The 22416-nt window shown below is 44.8% G+C and overlaps 1 protein-coding gene across 1 annotated transcript in view; it reads right to left on the reverse strand.

Moving 5' to 3' along the window:
- Positions 1–20206, reverse strand: part of bcorl1 (BCL6 corepressor like 1) — a 193224-nt gene extending 173018 nt beyond the window's left edge. Inside the window, exon 1 of the mRNA XM_033030542.1 lies at positions 19921–20206. The gene's annotated coding sequence lies outside the window, so the exon portion shown is untranslated. The remainder of the gene's footprint in view (positions 1–19920) is intronic.
- Positions 20207–22416: the final 2210 nt, after the last annotated feature.

Raw genomic sequence — 22416 nt, forward strand, 5'->3', positions numbered from 1 at the left:
AACCTATGCACTCCAGTTCTTGACTCCCCTACCATTCACCCTACCTGTTACCATGATTTTAGACACCTCTGCCTCTTGCGCTCCAAGGAATAAAATCCTAGCCTGCCTAATCTCTCCCTGTAGTTCACACTGGCAATATGCTTGTCAATATTCTCTGCAATCTTTCCAGCTTAATGGCATCTTTCCTATACCCTGATGACCAAGAATGAATACAGTACTCCATGTGCAGTCTCGCCAATATCTTGTATAACTGCAATATAACATCCCGACTTCCATACTCAATTCCCTGGCTAATGAAGACCAGCATTCTTCACTCTCATATCTACCTGTGACACCACTTTCAGTGCACTTTATACCTATGTTCCAAGTTTCCTTTGTTCCACAACATTTCCCAGGGTCTTACCCTAGGTCTGGAGACCCATGTCACTTGAACACCATCCCTGGTGTTCTCCAGAGATGCTGCCTGACCCACTGAGTTACTCCAGCACTTTGTGTCTTTTTTGTAAACCAGCATCCGCGGTTCCTTGTTTCTTCATGTCATTAACATCCTGTTTCCCTTCCTTCGCAAACTACTGCAGCAATTTTCACTCCACAGTAAATATTATCCCAAACCCCGATGCATTCTTTCTACTGAAAATCAATCTCAGCTTCTCAGAAACCTCCTCCATTTTTTCTTTGTCTTTTCATTCCCCGGATGTGTCAGAAAAAGCATTAATTAGGTGCTAGTCCTGCCTTGACAAACTCCAGCCTATCGTCACCGAGCTGAAGCAGTGTGATTGAGCCAGCATGATTGAGCACCAAAAAATAAGTATGAAGCAAGAGGGTCAAGAACTTGCTGACAGGATTTCCGAGGTATGATGAAGTATCTGGGAATCTGGATCCCATGTGTCCTACTTTCAAGAATGTTTAAATTATATCCATGCAGCACGTAGAGTGGTACATTTGTGGAATGAGTTGCCAGAGAAAGTAGTTGAGGTAGATAAAATAAAATATTTTAAAGACATCTGGACAGGTGCATGGGTAGGAAAGGCTTAGAGGGAAGACAGGCACAAAATGCTGGAGTAACTCCGCGGGTCAGGCAGCTTCACTGGAGAAAAAGGATGGGTGACATTTCAGATCAGAACTCTTCTTCAGACTCATCTGATTCTTCAGTGGGAAGAAGGGTTCCGACCCGAAACGCCATCCATCCTTTTTCTCCAGGGATGCTGCCTGAGCCACTGAGTTATTTCAGCGCTTTATGTCTATCTTTGGTATAAACCAGAATCTGCAGTTCCTTCCAACGTAAGGGTTAGTGGTTTATGGGCAAACAAGGGCAAATGGGACCATCTTGATTGGCATGAACGAGTTGGGCCAAAGGATTGATTTCCATGCTATATGACTCTATGATTCTAAGTGGTGGTGAAAACCTGTTAATTGTTTTACCAGCTTTTCTCAGCTAGCACTAGTACCACCATTAGGTGTTTGGAATTCGCCTAGCAACCATGTGACTGCACTATTCTCATAATCAAATTTAGGCCCCATCTTATTCTCAGATCACTTGCCTCAGAAACTTTGCAGGATGTTTCTCTCCATTGAAACTACATCATAAGTAATAATTTGCTGCCCGCTGGTTTTTGACAGAAATCCTGATAAATCATCGGGGATTAGAGTGATTGGGATCCCAGTCTGTCTCAGTGTACTAGTTTGTTCAGCAAAACAATTGTGCAGAACTGTGACTGTAACTAAATGGTGGTACACATGACCTTTTAAATAATGTTCAATTTCAGCCTAATTTGTTATTAAGAGATACTCTTAGGAGAGAGCAGGACGATTCAGAAACAATTGTTGAGCATTAGATTGGGATTGAAACATTTGGGTGAACTGGACAGTTGTAGAGTCATGGAACACGGGAACAGGCCCTTCGCCCCATCGCATCCATGCTGACCACATTGCCTTCCTGAGTTAGTCCCACCTGTCTGCATTTTACCCAAATCCCTCCAAACCTTATCCATCCATTTCTAAAAGTATTTTAAGCATTGTAATTGTACCCACCTCTACCACCTCCTGCGACAATTCATTGGATATACCCACCACCTTCTGTGTGTAAAACGTGCTCTCAGGTACCCTTTAAATCTTTCTCCCCGCATCTTAAACCTATGCCCTTTATTTTTAGACACCCCTGCCCTGGAAGAAAGAGTATGACCATAGATATGACCTTACCTCCGCCCCTCATTATTTTATAAACCTCTGTAAGGTCACCCCTCAGCCTCCTTTGTTGCAAGGAAAACAGTCCCAACCTATCCAGCCTCACCTCATAATTCAAGCCCCCTAGTCCTGGTTACATAACTGTAGATGACACTTCACCCTCTCTTGCTTAATCACATCTTTCTGAAAGTATGATGATCAAAAATGCACACAATATTCCAGGGAGGGCCTCACCAACAAACATCCTATAAACACGACATCCCAGCTCTTGTACTCAGTGCCCCAACCAACAAAGGCAAATGTACCATATGATATTTATTTGCTGCTTTGCCATACTATGTCACCAGTTCAGAGAAATATGTACTTGTACCTATTGTGCAAGTGTTCTACAACACTCCTCAAGTTCCTGTCATTTACTGTGCAAATCCTGCCCTGGTTTAACATACCAAGATAATTACCTTGCATGTGTCTGAGTTATGTTCCATCTGTCATTCCTTTGCCCTCTTTCCCTATTGATCTAGATTCTGTTGTAACTTTGGACAACCTTCCACACTGTCCAATTATGGTGACTTCCGCCAAATGTACTAATCAAGCCACCTGCATTCTCATCCAAATTGTTAATGTATTTGACAACTGCAAAGACCCATCATTGATCCCTGAGGCACACCACTGGTCATCTGACAAACAACTCTCCACTAACACCCTCTGACTATTGTCACCAAGCAAAATTTTGATCCAAACAAAGCCAATTTTATAGCCACTGGGAAAAGTGAGATAAAGTATACAAATTCCTTGCATCAAAAGTTCGTCCTCATTAACAACCAGCTCTCACTTACTGAGCAGTGTGTACAAAGTTGGTTAATGCTGTGTTACATCTATGCAATGTTGTTTTTCTGGAGTTCGAGGCAAATAGATTTCTGTGTCAGTGTAAGAACACATTTTGTTTTAAGTTCACAGCTAGTTGACTCTTAGTTTTTTTTAAATCATTGATGAAGGAAGTAAAATTCATTTTAGGGTCGTTATTACAGGTTGTCTGAAACTATGGGAACATTTTGAATTTTAACTAATGAAGAAAATGATTACAATTATGTGCATTCATAAAACCATTTGGAACAAACTCTGGAGACCTAGAATTATGTGTTGTATGCTGCACTGTGTATTGTTTCAATTTTGGTGACCATTATGAAATGATTTTGCTTTAGCCATTATACTTTACCCTTCAAAAAGTACGCCCAATCAATTGTGAGTTACCAAGCTGTTTCTAATGATGATGTGATTTATGTTTCCACGTTGCTATGGTGATATGATGGGACATTTTATTTTTCTCCTCCTTATTTTCCCACATTTCCTCCTGATTCTTATGAAAGCACCGAATCCCCGCTGGTTTGGATTCTTCAGGCACTAAATGTCCTCCTATATACGGTTGCCGAGACTGAATTGCCATAAGTGCAATCAGGCAATTCACTCACAGAGAGCACCACAATGCATGTCCTGTTCACATTCAATAATAGCACATGTGCACTATAATCTGCTGTCATTTTAAAAAGTGATGTTGTCGATGTACATTTTGCTGAAAGTGAATCTGTGCAAAAGATGATTTGTGGAATCCACTTGCATACCCAGAGTTACCGCTATGCGTACTGAGAAAACCAATATCAATATGTCGTCAGGGGGGATAAAAGTAATAATTAAACTTGAACCAATATATGTTAATGTTCAACTTCAGTAATTATATTACTTTATCATCTTAAATAGCTCTATTACAATCACAACTTTGACAGACTTCCAGAATTTCACCTTAATGTTACACGGTGCTGAATATATTCTTTAGACACAACCTAGTCTAGAAGGAGTAAATCACCAATTCTATTGCTCGTTGTATTTCACTGTTCAAATTTTCCTGACTGAATTTTCAATTGGCTGATATTAATGGCTGCTTTTCTGCACAATTGGTGCAAAAGTAATACTGGAAATACATAAAATGCATAGGTAGACAAAAATGCTGGAGAAACTCAGCGGGTGAGGAAGCATCTATGGAGCGAAGGAAATAGACAACGTTTCGGGTCGAAACCCTTATTCAGACTGATGTGAGGGTGGGGGGCGCGGGAAGAAAAAAGGAAGAGGTGGAGCCAGTGGGCTGAGGGAGAGCTGAGAAGGGGAGGAGAAAGTAGGGACTACCTGAAATTAGAGAAGTCAATGTTCATACCGCTGGGGTGCAAACTGCCCAAGCGAAATATGAGGTGCTGCTCCTCCAATTTACGGTGGTCCTCACTCTGGCCATGGAAGAGGCCCAGGACAGAAAGGTCAATTTGTCCCTTCCCACCCGTACCACCAACCCCTCTCCAGGTACTTTCCCTTGCAACACTTGTCGCTTTACCTTCCCCCTTGACTCCATTCAAGGACCCAAGCAGTCGTTCCAGGTGCGGCAGAGGTTCACCTGCACCTTCTCCAACCTCATCTATTGCATCCGCTGCTCTAGATGTCAGCTGCTCTACATTGGTGAGACCAAGCATAGGCTTGGCGATCGCTTCGCCGAACACCTCCGCTCAGTTCGCAATAACCAACCTGATCTCCCGGTGGCCCAGCACTTCAACTCCCCCTCCCATTCTGAATCCGACCTTTCTGTCCTCGGCCTCCTCGATGGCCAGAGTGAGGACCACCGTAAATTGGAGGAGCAGCACCTCATATTCCGCTTGGGCAGTTTGCACCCCAGCGATATAAACATTTACTTCTCTAATTTCAGGTAGTCCCTACTTTCTCCTCCCCTTCTCAGCTCTCCCTCAGCCCACTGTCTCCGCCTCTTCCTTTCTTCTTTCCGCCCCCCCGCCCCCACATCAGTTTGAAGAAGGATTTTGACCCGAAACTTTGCCTATTTCCTTCACTCCATAAATGCAGCCTCACCCGCTGAGCTTCTCCAGCATTTTTGTCTACTTTCAATTTTCCAGCATCTGCAGTTCCTTCTTAAACATAAAATGCACATATGTCTACTATTTGGCAATACTAAAATCTTAATGATGATATTGATCTTTGAATTGGACATCACCAGTTTAATATGCCGTTGTGTATGATCTATTTTGGAGAGTGACTAGTGATATGTGGGTGAGAGTGGTGAATCTGTGGAATTCATTGCCACAGATGACTATAGAGGCCAAGTCATTGGATATTTTAAAGGTGGAGATTGACAGATTCTTGATTAGTAACGGTGTCAAGAGTTATGGAGAGAAGGCAGGAGAATGGGGTTGAGAGGGAAAGATAGATCAGCCATGATTGAATGGCATAGTAGACTCGCTGGGCCGAACGGCCTAATACTCCTCTGATGATTTTTTTAAAAGTTTTTAAAAAGTGCTCTTTCCTCAATATGAGACACGTATTCTGGTATTACATATCATGATGACAAAATACTGGTAATTTGTAACATCCATTTCTGCAATAAAGCTTACCATGCAACCAGCAAAATAGCATCTTCAAAATATCATCTATTACTGTTGACAATGTGTACAAGATATTGGAAAATGCAAGTTTTAGATCATAGTGTAATATTTAAGTATTTTAAAGTAGTGTGTTAAACAGCCAAAAAGACAAGGGTCTGGATAATGCTAGTTTCCTTCCGATATCAATATTGAGGTGGCTGTTTACAATTGGTTTCGACAACCCTGAACTGGGAGAAGTAAAAGTCACTCTGAAGACGATGATACTCCATCAACCACTTGCAGAAAAGGTGCATTAGAGGCTACATGATGAGGAATCAATTTGTTTCTGCAATGATGACAACCATTTTCATATAATCTACAAGTATTTACTTTGAACGCTCGCTTTAAAGATTGACAACTAGATGGCATTTAGAATTATAACCCAGAAAATGTCAATACTTAACGTGGGATTGGGGAGATGTTTTAGGATGCAAAATAGTGCTGTCCCTGGATGCGCTGTGGAAGAACTTGGAAGGACTACAAGTTGGCAAGACGAAAAGGAGATCAGGAATGTATCTTCAGCCACTTAACGGGTTCATCGCCTGCAGTGTTACGTATGGCAAAAATAATATGGTTTCTTTTTGCACTGGTATGTAATAGATATTGCAAAATAAACACTAACTAAAGCACATCTTAAGCAAGCCTTTTAACAATAGGTGAGAGATTTTTTTTGCAAATCAGTTAATTTCACAAACTCAATTACAAGAAAAAAAGCAAGATATAACTACATTGAGCAAGATATGAGGGACTAATTGAAAAGTAAAGGGACATGGTTACAGGGAATGTAGTTATATTCGCTTAATTATTCTGTAGCTACTTTTTTCATAATAATACAGGCTATATTTTGAGAAAATAATTATAATCTCTCTCACCAAAAGCAACCATTCACTACCAGAGACACGGAAGCAAAGACGAATAATTTTGAACATACTACAAAAATGTTAAACCCCAGCGAGAGCAACGAATGATAAGGATTGGCCTAACTCTAAGTATAAGTTCATAAGGTCACGTCATAAGAGTAGAATTAGGTCATTTGGCCCATCGAGTCTACACTGCCATTCAATCATGGCTGATCTATATTTCCCTCTCAACCCCACTCTCCTGCCTTCTCCGCATATCCTTTGACACCCTTATTAATCAATAATCTATCAATCTCCACTTTAAAAAACTCAAAAACAACCTCCATAGCTGTTTGTGGCAATTACTTCCACAGATTCTCTGGCCAAAGAAATTCATCATCACCTTTCTAAAGGTATGCCCTTTGGTCCTACTCTCCCACTAGTGGAAGCATCCTCTCCACATCTGCTCTATCTAGGCCTTTCGTTATGCCATAAGTTTCAATGAGACTCCTCCTCATCCTTCTAAACTCCAGTGAGTACAGGCCCAGAGCCATCAAAAGTTCATCATATGTCAACCCCGTCATCAGTGGGATTATTCTCGTAAACCTCCTCTGGACCCTGTCCAACAATAGCACATGCCTCCTCAGATATGGGGCCCAAAACGGTTCACAATATTCCAAATGCAGTCTGACCAGTGCCTTATAAAGCCTCAGTATTACATCCCTGCTTTTCTAATCCTCTCAAAATAAATACTAACATTGCATTTTGCCTTCCTTAGTTTCAATGCATTGAATGGTACAAAATAAATCATAATAATAATAATAATAATACATTTTATTTTCGGGCGCCTTTCAAAGTCTCAAGGACACCTTACAGAAATTAACAGAAGAGAAAAAAATAGTCGGAGTAAAAAGAATAATAAGGACATCACCAATACACAAATTAAAGACAGAAATCGCTCCAAAGACAAAAAATCAAAAAACACAATGTGAAGATAGAGCAGCGGCAGCTAAAGCGTGCCAGCGTCCACTCTCCCTTCCGACAGCCATCTTGGACCCAGACTAACATGTTTACTTACACACAATAAAATCATCCCCCCACAGTGGATACCACTGTGGGGGAAGGCACAATGTCCAGTCCCCATCCCCAGTTCACCCAAAGTCAGGTCTATTGAGGCCACCGCTATTGCCTCTACGGAGGCCCGATGTTCCTGGCCGTTCTGGCCGGGTGGTGTTGCCCCGGCGTCGGGAGAGTCCTCACAGCGACAGGTCCACCTGGAACGGCCGCTTCCTAGCTGGGGACCGCGGCTTCCGAAGCCGACAAGGCCACGCCGGGTTGGAGCTCCCAGGCTCCCGATGTTTGAGTCGGCGCCGCCCGCTCCGCAGACCCGCAGCCCGGAGGTGTTGATCTCGGCGGTCACAGCTCACCGGAGCTCCAGCGCGTCGATCCAGCGCAGCGACCCAGGCAAGGCATCGCCCGCTCCGCTCCACGATAGCGCTCCAGCGCTGTGCTGCCAACGAAGCCGAGGTGCTGGGCGGTCCCCGCCAGGAAACGGCGCTCCACGCCCGCTGGTAGGCCACGAGGACGGGTCGACTGGGCAGCCCGGAGAAAAAGCTGCCTCACCGACCAGGTAGGGACCTAGAAGTATAATTACCCCCTTCCCCCCACATTAAGAAGTCCATTTCTCCAACAGACGAAGAACAAGACTTACTAAAATCTTCACAAAAAAAATCAGGCATGAACATGGCATGATTGAACACTGACTTTATTTAAAACTAACCGATTTTGCCTTAAACCACACAGGAGGCCAAAATGAGCTGATAGAACTATGAATAGTAAGGCCTGAGTGCAACAGTGGGCAGAACCTCACAAGGAAGCAAAATGGGCAAAGACAGCAAAGGAAATCAATCCTGATAGCCCCCAAACATCCAAGTGTTCACGCTGATTAACATACAATGAAAGATGGGAGCAAAGGTGGACATGCAGTGCACTGCTTACAAGATTACCCTAATAGTGTTTTAAGATATTTTCTGAAGGCTGTACAGGTGCACAACCTTTTATCCGAAAGCCTTGGAACCAGATACTTGTCGGATTTCGGAATTTTTCGGATTTCCGAATGGAAGATTTTTAGCGTAGATTAGGTAGGTAGCGCGGGCGGCTTGAAAAGTCTGGAGCGGCTGCCTCCTCCCCGGAGACCGGGGAATCATTGTAAATCATTGCTTAAATGTTAGTCAGTTAGTTTGGAGGGATTTTATGTGGTGGGTTGGGGGGGGGGGGGGGGTGAAGGGGGATACTTTAATTCTTAGTCCCCTACCTGGTCGGAGAGGCGGGGAGCGGGCAATGCCTTACCGGGTCGCCGTGCAGTAAGCTCCGGAGCGCTGTGGCCGCCGACTCCCAACATCGCGGAGCTGGGGGCTCCGTCCGGCCGCGGGCGGCGCCGGTTGTAGCTCCGACCCCGGCAACTCTACCCCTGGCTGCGCGGCACTCCAAATCCAGCGCCGCCCGCGGCCGGACGCCCGCAGCCCCAGCTCCGCGATGTTGGCAGTCGGCGGCGTCGCAGCGCTGGGATACCAGCGGGGAGCGGGCAATGCCTTACCGGGTCGCCGTGCGGTAAGCTCCGGAGCGCTGTGGCCGCCGACACACATGTTACCGGTGCTGGGGCTGCGGGCATCCGGCCGCGGGCCGTGCTAGATTTGGAGCGCCGCGCAGCCGAGGTAGAGTTGCCGGGGTCGGAGCTACAACCGGCGCCGCCCGCGGCCGGACGCCCGCAGCCCCAGCTGGGAGTTGGCGGCCACAGCGCTCCGGAGCTTACTGCACGGCGACCCGGTAAGGCATTGACCGCTCCCCGCCTCTCCGACCAGGTAGGGGACTAAGAATTAAAGTCCCCCCCTTCACATAAAAGCCCTCCAAACTAACTGACTAACATTTAAGCAATGATTTACAGATGTTTAAGTGTCTCCCCGCAGACCTGGGTTGACCGTGGGTCGTTTCGGGTCAAGTTTGGCGCCAAACGCGAGCTTTGGTGTGCAGACGACATCCTGGAAAAAATGGCCGGTTTTCGGAGTTTTTCGGTTTCCGGAACTCCGGATAAAAGGTTGTGCACCTGTACTATTAAAACTCAATAGAAATATCTTTAGAGCTAAGGATAACCTATTTTACATTTCCATTATAATTTTACAAGATTGAATTATTACAAAGTATACTCTAATTAAAGTCATCCCTCAAATATCCAATATCTGCAAGCTACTGTGTGTTATCAATTGTGAAATCATGGCTTGCCATGCTACTAAAATGCTCTGCATTCAGCAATGGACCAAGAGAAAGACACAAAGTACTGGAGTAACTCAGTGGGTCAGGTAGCATCCCTGCAGAGCATGGATAGGTGGCGTTTCGGATTGGGACCTTTCTTCACACTCAACCCAAAACGTCATCTATCAATGTTCTCCAGGGGTGCTGCCTGACCTGCTGAATTACTTAAACACTTTGTGTTCTTCTTTTGTAAACTAGTTCCTTGCTTCTATAATGCTGACCTAGAGCTTTATGCGTCTTCAAAGCCTATACGCAAACTGATTGTGATCAAATAATAACTTATTTTCCATGCACCAAACACAGTTCTCTCAATTATAAATGCCAGATCCAGCTCATGCACAACATCCTTCTTTCTGCTCACAATCAGAATATCACATACGACAGGTTCACACTGCTATCAAATGGTGTGGTGCGGTCACCTCAGGTGGTACAGGGCATGGGATTGTGTTGTTAAGTGGAAATGTTATTGCTTAGTAACCCAGGCAATGGTAGTCTTATAGTCTTCTTCCTAACCAGGCGGTTGACAATTGAAAATTTGAACAAATATTTTGCTATTTTAAAAATTGTGCATGAGTAGAGGTGACAACAAAACTGCTGATCAGTTGTAAAGATGCAACAAGACCACTCGTATTCTCCGCCTGAATGACACTAGGATTGGTAACAGCCTGAGGCTGAACATTACAGAGAGTGGGAGTCAGGCGAGTGGCAACAGAGCTTGTGTTGGAGGTATTTTCTATACATCCAGCATTAATCATTGGACAAGCAGTCTGAAAAATTGGAGATAGTGGACAGGTCGAGAGAGATGGATTTCTTTCACACACTTTTGGATATTGACGCTCCTTTTAAATTGTGTTAATAACTGATAGCATGCAGAGCCCAGGATAACCCCTTGGAATCAATCAGAAATAACAGTCCAGGGTGTGAAAGGAGGCCACCGATCTGGAGATAAGAATGAAACATGGGGACTGTACTTAGACAAGTCCCAATTAGACAAAAGAGAACAAAAGGGTTGGATGAGGATGATGCAGTTATTTTTAACCGAAGGCAGCAAATTGGTTGAGAAGGTCAAGGAGAAACGATATATCTTTACCCTGCCCAGTTAGGATGTAATTTGCACTTTGATGAGAACACTTTAGCAATAAGACAGCTGGTAAAGCAATTGTGTCGGAAGGAACTGCAGATGCTGGTTTATACTGAAGGTAGACACAAAAATGCTGGAGTAACTCAGCAGGTCAGCCAGCATCTCTGGAGAAAATAGGTGACGTTTTGGGTCAGAACCCTTCAGCAGAATGAAAGATAGAAAAGGCCAGAACAAACAGGGCTGGCAACAGATCACCTTGGGAAGGGCGGAGTCCATAACGGACATTCAATTTCAAGTGAAATTGGTGATTGGTCTGGTTCAATGATGGAATTCTAGAAAAGTTAGGGCTTGGGCTGCAACAGCTCGTTCATCTCGGAGATGAAAGCATGCCTGGAAATCAGTTGGTATTTGCAGAACAGAGATCGTGAGTAAGCTTTTTGTGGTGACAATGGATAACTTATGTCTTCCTAACTATATTTTTCTGAGGAGTTTTCTGAGCAGGTAACACAGCTGATTGATGAGGGGGGGGTGGGTTTAGAGGATGTTGTCTAATGGATTTTAGGAATGTATTTGAAAGTGCCTTTCTGATGGAAGACAGAGGGTTGTGGCGGAAGGACAATATTCAGCCTGGGCGTGCACATCTCTGAAGATCTTTCCTGGTCCGAGAACACTAATGCAATCATCAAAAAAGCACATCAGCGCCTCTACTTCCTGAGAAGATTACGGAGAGTCGGATTGTCAAGGAAGACTCTCTCTAACTTCTACAGGTGCACAGTCGAGAGCATGCTGACCGGTTGCATCGTGGCTTGGTTCGGCAACTTGAGCGCCCTGGAAAGGAAAAGACTACAAAAAGTAGTAAACACTGCCCAGTCCATCATCGGCACTGACCTTCCTTCCATCGAGGGGATTTATCGCAGTCGCTGCCTCAAAAAGGCTGGCAGTATCATCAAAGACCCACACCATCCTGGCCACACACTCATCTCCCTGCTACCTTCAGGTAGAAGGTACAGGAGCCTGAAGACTGCAACAACCAGGTTCTGGAATAGTTACTTCCCCTCAGCCATCAGGCTATTAAACCTGGCTCGGACAAAACTCTGACTATTACCAACCACTTTCTGTTATTTGCACTATCAGTTTATTTATTCATGTGTGTATATATTTATATCATGGTATATGGACACATTTATCTGTTTTGTAGTAAATGCCTACTATTTTCTGTGTGCTTAAGCAAAGCAAGAATTTCATTGTCCTATACAGGGACACATGACAATAAACTCACTTGAACTTGAACTTGAACTTGAACTTGAGGTCTGTGACCAGTGGATTTCCACAGGGATCCGTTCCAAAATCTCTGTTGTGTGTTTTATAAAAAATTACTTGGGTCTATACATAGATGGGTTGGTTAGTAAGTTTGTAGATGACAGCAAGATTGTTGGGGGTCACAGTCTGTGAGGAAGGCTGTCAATGTGGGATACAGATCAACTAAAGAAATGAGTGGCAAAATGGCAGATGGAGTTTAATATTAACAAGTATGAGGGTTGCACATTAAGAGGTTGAATGTAAGGGGAAAATATACAATTAACGGATAGACCCTGAATAGCACTGATGTACAGAGGGATCTTGTAGTCCATGTCCATAAATCCCTGAAAGTGGCAACACAAGTAGATAGAGTTATAAAGAAAAGTCATGGTATGATTGCCTTCATTGGTCAAGGCTTTGAATATAAGACAGGAAGTCAAGAGGCAGTTTTGTAGGACTTGTTAGGTTGCATTTGGAATTTTGCATACACTTCTGGTTGCCCCTTTACAGGAAGCATGTGATGACCTTGGAGAGGGTGCAAAGGAGGTTTATTGGAATGATGCCTGAGTTAAGGGGTATCAGCCACAGGGAGAGGTTGGACAGACTTGAATTGTTTTCCCTGGAATGCTGGAGGTCGAGGATGGAAATATATAAAATTTGTGAGAGGCATCGATAGGGTAGATAGTCAGAGCCGTTTTCCCAGGATGGATAAATCAAATACTAGAGGGAATAGCTGTGGTGGTGCTGCGGCGACGGCCCGACTTCGGAGCCTTCTGCCGCGGACAACATCGGGAGCTCGCAGGTCCCAGGTTGGTGACCAATTCTCCGGAATCCCGCAACAACAGCTTCGTCCACTGCACTGGAGGGTGGCAGCTTCGTCCGCCCTGGGCCGTGGAGTTTGAACCGGCCCGTTCGCGGAGCTCCGATTCGGCCGCGGGACTTGCCATCACACGGCGGGGGGCCCAACATCGAAAGCCTGGATCGCCTCAACGCAGAGGGAGAACAGGGAAGGAGAGACAAGGACTTTAAGACTTTTGCCTTACAGTGAGGAGGTGTCTGGTAGACTCACTGTGATGGATGTTAAACTGTGTTCATTGTGTGTTCAGATGTTTAAATTTTTTTTGTTATGACTGCAGGGTACGTAATTTTGTTCAAACTGGAGACAGTTTGAATGACAATAAAGGATACTTGACTTGACTTGACTATAAGGTGAGAGAGGCAAAGTTTAAAGATGTGCAGGGCAAATCTTTAGGCAGATGGTGTGAGTGCCTGGAACGGGCTAACAAGTGTGGTGGTGGAGGTGGTGGAAGTGGCATTTAGGAGACTTTAAGTTATACAGTAGATATGCATGTAATGGAGGGATATGGATTATCTTCAGGCAGATATGAGTTGATTTTGTCATCATGTTCAACACAAACATTGTGAGCTGAAGAGCCTGTACCTGTGGTGTATTGTTCCATATTCTTGAAGGTTAAGGGGGGCCGAATCTCTCATAACTTGATGCTTGTGTAGATGACACTGGTTCACGTTATGGAAAATTACAATTTGGATGTTTTCATGGAACACAACCCCTGCCTCCATAATGCAAGGTCACCTGTATCGACAATCGTTATCAAATAAGTCACTGAGGTTCACAGGGGATAAAGGAGAACATTTAAGAGATAAATTAGGAGGGCATTAAGAGGCCAAGAAATTTCCTTGCCAAGTAGGATTAAGGAGAATCTTAAAATCTTTTGAAGCATACCAGAAGCAAGAGGCAGGAAAGGAAGGAATAGGTCCTCTCATGGACCCGAGGTGTAATCCAAGCATGAAGCGAAGGGACATGATTGGTCCTAAATTAATATTTCTCATTGATATTCAGCAGGGAGATGAATGTGCAGGCTGAAGAGTTAAGCGTGGGATACAGTGATGCTTTGGAGCATGGTGGCGCAGCTGGTAGAGCAGCTGCCTCACAATGCCAGAGACCCAGGTTCGATCCTGACCCGGGGGATGTCTGTGTGGAGGTAGCAATTACTTCCTGTGACCAAGTGGGTTTCCTCTGGGTGCTCCGGTTTCCTCCCACATCCCAAACACTGAGGGTTTGTAAGTTAATTGACCTCTATAAATCTCCCATAGTGCGTAGGGAGTAGATGCGGATAGTGGGATGACATAGATCTAGTGTGAATGGATGATCAATGGTCGGCATGGACAGTGGGTTGAAGGACATGTTTCCATGCTGCATCTCAAAACTAAATCTGTCAGAATGGAGAAAGTGCTGGAAATATTAGAGTTTATTCAGGGAACTAGTCCCTTGGGCCAGACAGGATTTATCCTACAATGCTAAGGGAAGCAAGAGAGGAGCTGGGGCTCTGGCAGAGGCTTCAATAGACAATAGGTGCAGGAGTAGGCCTTTCGACCCTTCGAGCCAGCACCGCCATTCAATGTGATCATAGAAACATAGAAAATAGGTGCAGGAGTAGGCCATTCGGCCCTTCGAGCCTGCACCGCCATTCAATATGATCATGGCTGATCATCCAACTCAGTATCCCATCCCTGCCTTCTCTCCATACCCCCGATCCCTTTAGCCACAAGGGCCACATCTAACTCCCTCTTAAATATAGCCAATGAACTGGCCTCAACTACCTTCTGTGGCAGAGAATTCCACAGATTCACCACTCTCTGTGTAAAAAATGATTTTCTCATCTCGGTCCTAAAAGACTTCCCTCTTATCCTTAAACTGTGACCCCTAGTTCTGGACTTCCCCAACATCGGCAATAATCTTCCTGCATCTAGCCTGTCCAACCCTTTAAGAATTTTGTACGTTTCTATAAGATCCCCCCTCAATCTTCTAAATTCTAGCGTGTACAAGCCAATGGCTGATCATCCCCAATCAGTACCCCGTTCCTGCCTTCTCCCCATATCCCCCGACTCCGCTATCTTTAAGAGCCCTATCTAGCTCTCTCTTGAAAGTATCCAGAGAACCAGCCTCCAACACCCTCTGAGGCAGAGAATTCCACAGACTCACAACTCTCTGTGAAAAAAAGTGTTTCCTCGTCTCCGTTCTAAATGGCTTACCCCTTATTCTTAAACTGTGGTCCCTAGTCCTGGACTCCCCCAACATTGGGAACATGTTTCCTGCCTCTAGTGTGTCCAAGCCCTGAACAATCTTATATGTTTCAATAGGATCTCCTCTCATCCTTCTGAACTCCAGACTGTACAAGCCCAGCCGCTCCATTCTCTCAGCATATGACAGTCCCGCCATCCCGGGAATTAACCTTGTAAACCTACGCTGCACTCCCTCAATAGCAAGAATGTCCTTCCGCAAATTAGGGGACAAAAACTGCACACAATACTCCAGGTGTGGTGTCACTAGGGCCCTGTACAACTGCAGAAGGACCTCTTTGCTCCCATACTCGACTCCTCTTGTTATAAAGGACAACATGCCATTCTTCTTTATCTTCTGTATCTTCATTAGTCACTGATTAGATACGTCAACTGGAGGAGAATAATGTTGTCCCCTTGTTCATAAAGGACAGTAGGGATAAGCCTGTAAACTACATAAGTGGTGGGGACGTTTTTGGAGAAGATTCCAATGTTCAGGATCAGCCTCTTCTCCAGGATCAAACTTGGAAAGGCAGGGACTGATTAGAAGCAGTCAGCATGGTTTTGTGCAATTGAGGTAATGTCTCAGAAATCTGATTTTTGTGGAGGTAAAAAAAGAGATTAACGAAGACAGGATGGTGGATGTCATCTATACAGACTTTAGTAAAGCTTTTGACAAAGTTATGCATGGTAGGCTGGTCCGGAAGGTAAATGCACAAGGGACCTTAGGCATATTGGTGAACTGGATCCAAAACTGGCTGGGCAATGGGAGGCAGAGGGTAACAGCACCTGAAAATCTCTAACTAAGGCAGCCTACTATGCATAACTTTGTCAAAAGCTTTACTAAAGTCTGTATAGATGACATCCACCATCCTGTCTTCGTTAATCTCTTTTTTTACCTCCACAAAAATCAGATTTCTGAGACATTACCTCAATTGCACAAAACCATGCTCACTGCTTCTAATCAGTCCCTGCCTTTCCAAGTTTGATCCTGGAGAAGAGTCTGATCCTGAACATTGGAATCTTCTCCAAAAACGTCCCCACCACTTATGTAGTTGGTGCAGCAGCAGAGTTGCTGCCTTACAGCGCCAGAGAGCCAGGTTCGATCCTGACTTCGGGTGCTATCCATACAGAGTTTGTACATTCTCCACATGACCGTTAGGTTTTCACCGAGATCTCCGAGACCAAAGACGTACAGGTTTGTAGGTTAATTGGCTTGGATTTGTTTACTTAGTATGAGTGTAAATTGTCCCTAGTGTGCGGGGATCGCTGGTCGGTGCGGACTCCGCTCGGTATCTCCAAACTAAATTAGTGGTGTACCCATCAGGATCAGTGCTGGGAATTTTGTTCTCGCAATAGATATAAATGACGGATGAGAATGAAGGTGATATAATTAGTTAGTTTGTAAAGAACACAACATTGGTAGAGAGGCAGAAAACAGAGAAGGTTGTGAAAGTACAGAGAGAAACATACATCAGTTGCGAAGTTGGGCGGAGAGATGGCAGATGGAATTTAATCCAGACAAGTGTGAGATAATGAACTATGTAAAGTCAAATTCTGTTAGGACATGCAGAGTAAACGGCAAAGCAATTAGGTGTAGATAGACACAAAATGCTGGAGTAACACAGTGAGTCAGGCAGCATCTCTGGAGAAAATTAGGAGTGTTGAAGTACAGAGGACTTTCAGGCTCAAGTCCATAGCTCCCTGAAAGTGGTGAAAAGGGCATTTGGAATGCTTACCATCATAGGACAAGATATTGAGGAAAAGTGTTGGGATGTCAGACTGTTATACAAATCACTGGTTGGACTATCCCAGGATATTGTTTTGGTCTCCACACTACAGGAGGGGTGTGATGGCAATAGGGAAAGCGCAGAAGAGGTTCACAGGATGTTGCCTGGAATGGATGCATGAGGTTATAAAGGCTGGGTTTAATCTCGCTGGTATGTAGTAGGCTGCAGGGTGACCTTTCTAAAATTATTGGAGGTGGGGAGGCCAATGCTCTGATATAGTGGCATGTATTGCCCGACACATCTCCTTTAAACTTTGTCGCTCTGACCCAAAAGACAGGCATCACGGTTGGCGTAGATGAGGTAGAAACATAGAAAATAGATGCAAGAGGTTGGTCATAATGACCTGTATAGCCAAAATTCATGCTGCCTGTACAGCGGAGACTAGAACTCGAAGGCACATGTTTAAAGTAAGAGGGGAGAAAGTTGAAGGAGATCTGAGGGGTTACATTTTTCACACAATATTTGGAATGAGCTGCCCGAGTGGAGCTGTTGAAATAGACATTTGGACAGGTACTTGGATAGGAGTAAGAAATACAGACTATTACAGAATATAGAATGGGTGTCAAGGGTTGGGAAGAAGGTAAGTAAATTGGATTAGGGGTAGCGATCTGCCATGATTGAATGGCGGAGTAGACTCGATGGGCCGAATGGCCTAATTCTACTATAATTTGTGAACTACCAACATTTTTACCAGAATGCTTCCTGAATTAGGGGCTATTAACTACAAGGAGAAGTTGGACAAACTTGGCTGTTTTCACTAGAACACCAAGGAAGACTGGAGAGCCCAGGATAACTATATAACATTATGAGAGGCAACATTGGGTAGAATGTCAGAACCTTTTTCACAGGGTGGAAATGTCAAAGACTAGAGAGCAGAGCTTTTGGGTCACAGCGACAAAGTTTAAAGGAGATGTGCAGGGCAGGTTATTTTTTTACACAGGTATTTGGAGTGCTTACTTTCAGAGAACAAGGCATCGAGGCAAGTGCCTGGGCAGATATGATAGTGGCTACTAAGAGGCTTTTATACAGGCACATGAATATGCAGGAAATTGAGAAATATGGATCAGGTGCACGCAGACGAGATTATTTTACTTGGCATCATGTTTGGCAAGACATTGTGGGCCGAAGGACATATTCTTGTGCTGGATTTACTTTGTAGATGGAATTAGCAAAGACAGGCATCGCTGTTGGCGTGGGTGAGGTGGGCCATAATGACCTGTTTGGGTGCTGTGTGTTCGTGTGATTTATTGTATGCAGGTTCGTGCTTGGGTCGGGCAATACATGCCACTATAACATTCGCTCCACCAGCCCGACAAACCCGCCGGGAAGAACTATAATTGTACAGCCGGCCCAACAGGCCACGCAATGTTAAGAGGGCACAGGGTGGGGTCTTGGCTGCGAGGCCGCGCCCTGTTCTCATGAACCAGCAGCGGGATGAATCACCCGAGTCCTGTCCCTCAATTGCCTCCCTCTCCCTTGCGCCGAGTCTAATCTTTGAAATCTAATCTTTCATCATAACCTTAAAACGTGATCGTTCGAGCAGACGCCGAAACGGGACTTAATCCGAGTTGAAAACTTTCTCGGGAACGAACACAAGTTGCTTGTGCAACAAGGCCCGGCAGCTCACGGCATTTAACTATCATTGTAAACGGCTTGTTGTCCGGACACGATTGGGTTCCGCAGGAACGGGAGGAGGAGAGGAAGGGAAAGAGGGAGGGAGGGAGGGGGTTACTAATTTAACTACAATTCCCGCTGTGCAGTATTGAGATACGCCGCGAAGATCGGAGATACACGAGTATAAAGACAAGCACCCCCGCCCCTTGCACATGTTGTGTTTGTGTTGTGCACCCCTCGGTGCGGAATAACAAGCAGTCGTCCGTCACATCCTCCTTCCACACAGACACTATTGTCGGTCGAGGGTCACCGCGGATGGACTTTGTACAAGCCATCGCTTAGGGGACCGGGAACCACCCCCACCCCCCAAATCCCTAAAATAAAATCTTTGCAAACACTCCGTCGTCTTCTAGTTTGCACATTACAGAATAGAAAATGCACACGTGAATCCCTGCTGGAGTCGGGGGTCATTTTGTTTGCATTTCCCAAATTGCAGAATGGCACCGGTGACTGTCGGTTGCTGCTTTCTCCATTTCTCCGCTGGTGAAACATTTATGGCCGTTTCGAGGTCCCTGGAAACATCCTCAAGGGCCGAGGAGCAGGGGGGTAGACTCTGGGCTCCAGAGTGGTTTTCTGCCCCCACCCCAGTCTCACAGGCAGCAGCTCCTGAACCTGACAATGTTTAGACAACCCCCGAGTCCGGCAGTGTTTGGCATCGCTCCGTCTGCTCTTGTCCTTGCAAGTGCAAACCCTAATTAAACCCCAAATGAAGCTCCACAATGGCCTGGCTACAAACTAACTCGATCTCCACCCGTGCTTGAAACCTTCATTGTTTGTTAATAAATAAGAGCTGCGCACAGTATGTGAATAAGTTGCCTTCCCGGAAGTTGGGTATTTACCCTTTTAAATGTCTTGCTTTAAACTTGTGTTTCAAAATAACCTGGCCCGATGCTTTATTTTCTGTTTGTCGAATCCTTTGCACGGTTTTTACTCGTCTGGCGTTTTGCAATCATCCCCTCTGTTAAAAAACGTTTGCAAAATAAAACATTGAGAGAAAGAGAGAGAGAGAGGGAGACAAGCAAAATGCCAGCGGGACTGACACGAAATTGGCGAGATCGCCCCCGGAGCGGAGAGAAGCGAAGCGAGACGTCTCCTTTTGTTAAAGGACATGGGGTAGATAGTGCATCTCGGATCCTCGCCACACGCACTGCTCAGCCCCGCCGAGTCCGGCCTCTTTATCATAATGAAAATACCTGAATGTGATCCCGAGCTGCCGCTGCTGCTGCTGCTGCTGCTGCTGCTGCTGCTGCTGCTTTCTCGGTCCAGGTCCAGCTCCGATCCAGATCAGCTCAGCTCAGCTCCGAATGCGGGCCCCGGAGCTTGTGAAAGTGCGGTCCCGACGGTGCAAGAGCACCGAGCTCGGGCTGATATAATCGACGTGTATTTTTTCTATGTATATAGTGTTGTGTGAAGCGAGGAATGAGTTTACTTTCGCTCCATATCGCTGTCTGCTGCGCACATTTCCACCACTCCTCACTGCAGTCGCGTCCCCAGGGTCCTAGCGCCGCCGCAACTACTTTATTTGCAGGGGCACAGCTAGAAAACTCGCTAGTCCGGTGCAAACCAACTTCCCGGGTCTCGATGGCACTTCGTGCGTTTCCTTTATTGCTAAATAACTTCCACCTAATAGCATTCCCGCTGCTGCATTTTGGTGTAGTTGCATCTTTATTTCAGTAGTTTATCCACTGCCCTCTCTACTGACCAACACTGGATGTTGGGGGGGGTTTAGATTTAAAAAATACAACTCGTGGAGTCGGTTAGTGACTGTTCACGTTCTCTGGAGTAGCGAGCAAAGGACAAGGATGTAACAGCTGCTGGACACCAGGGAGCAGGTAACATTGTACGCAACTACATCGGCCTTTCCACTGCCCATATACCCACCCTCTCAAACACAACTCATATCGTTCAGTTATGAAGGTGTTGGCTTGCATATTAGCTGAATACAACTACCTGAATTGTCCTATTATAGTGTCTTATCGTTAAAACAATTCTGTTGTTTTAGACTTCCTAATGTCAGAACGATTCTTCAAATAACTAGCATGCCTTTACCATCAGAAAATGTTGGAAAGGAAAAAGCACATATGCGTGGCCTCACGCTTTTGGAGGCTATTCAGAAGTTTGAAGCCCTCTTTATGGGGGTTTCCTCTGCATCTCTGTGGCCTCCCATCTTCATAACCTCATTACTTTTACCTGAATTTATGCGTTGCTTTTTTTACTTCAGTCCAAAACTGGATAGCAGAGACAGGTGGGGTGATGAAAGAAAAACGTTACATGTTGGATGTCTCAACAAGTTGGGCAGCATATATGGCGAGAGAAAAGGCAGAGAACTTTATAGGCTGATGATTTTTCATCAGAATAGACCAATATGAATAGGAAAAGCTGTTTTGAGTGATTCTCAACAAATATGTTTGAATATACAAAAGTATTCTTGTGAGTTGAGATGTGCTCCCATTAAAAATATGTAAACCTACAGTCATTTGTCCACACCAAAAATATTGAAGTGAACAAAGTAACTGTAACTATTGAAAATTGTATTTAATCACCTATTGTTATCATTGTGTTTAAAGAGAATAAAACCACCATGTATTTGAATTTAGAGGGATTCATGAACAATTCTTCCAGCATGCCTGCTTTTTATATCTACAGCTCCACTCTCTGTCTGGCTCATTTAAAGTCACAACAATCTGAAATAGTTGAATTAATTGACTGCGAGGTAGAATTTAGCAGCAAAGTTGATGAAATGTTTGAATTCTGAAGAAAGCAGAAAACAACACCAATATGGTCATTAATGAACTGGAAATAAAGATTAGGCAGGTAACCTGAGAATGATTGAAATGAGGACTGTTCCACATATCCCTCAAAGGAAAAAGGCACTGCTTGGACTCGTGCAAGTTCCCAAAGCTGCACCTTTTGATCTGGAGGATGTGGTAACAGAGAAGGTGTTCAATGGGAGAATGGGTTCAGCAAGGCAAAAGTGTGAGGTCATGAAGGGAACTAATTGGGCTTTGACACAAAGACAAGACAATGGGCCGTTGGGCCAACCTGCCTTGGGATGGACGTGCAGAGGAATTGGATGTCCTTGTTAAAAAAAGAGAGCCATTTGGGATTATGAAATTGGAAATTATGAAAGTGGCAGAGGACAGCATAAGTTTCCCAAATGTAAGTGGTAGCAAAAGGATTTGAGTATAGGAGCAGGGAGGTTCTACTGCAGTTGTACAGGGTCTTGGTGAGACCACACCTGGAGTATTGCGTACAGTTTTGGTCTCCTAATCTGAGGAAAGACATTCTTGCCATAGAGGGAGTACAGAGAAAGTTCACCAGACTGATTCCTGGGATGACAGGACTGTCATATGAAGAAAGACTGGATAGACTTGGCTTGTACTTGCTAGAATTTAGAAGATTGAGGGGGGATCTTATAGAAACTTACAAAAGTCTTAAGGGGTTGGACAGGCTAGATGCAGGAAGATTGTTCCCGATGTTGGGGAAGTCCAGAACAAGGGGTCACAGTTTAAGGATAAGGGGGAAGTCTTTTAGGACCGAGATGAGAAAAACATTTTTCACACAGAGAGTGGTGAATCTCTGGAATTCTCTGCCACAGAAGGTAGTTGAGGCCAGTTCATTTGCTATATTTAAGAGGGTGTTAGATGTGGCCCTTGTGGCTAAAGGGATCAGGGGGTATGGAGAGAAGG

The sequence above is a fragment of the Amblyraja radiata genome, chromosome 12 (assembly GCF_010909765.2).
Source record: "Amblyraja radiata isolate CabotCenter1 chromosome 12, sAmbRad1.1.pri, whole genome shotgun sequence".
NCBI lineage: Eukaryota > Metazoa > Chordata > Chondrichthyes > Rajiformes > Rajidae > Amblyraja > Amblyraja radiata.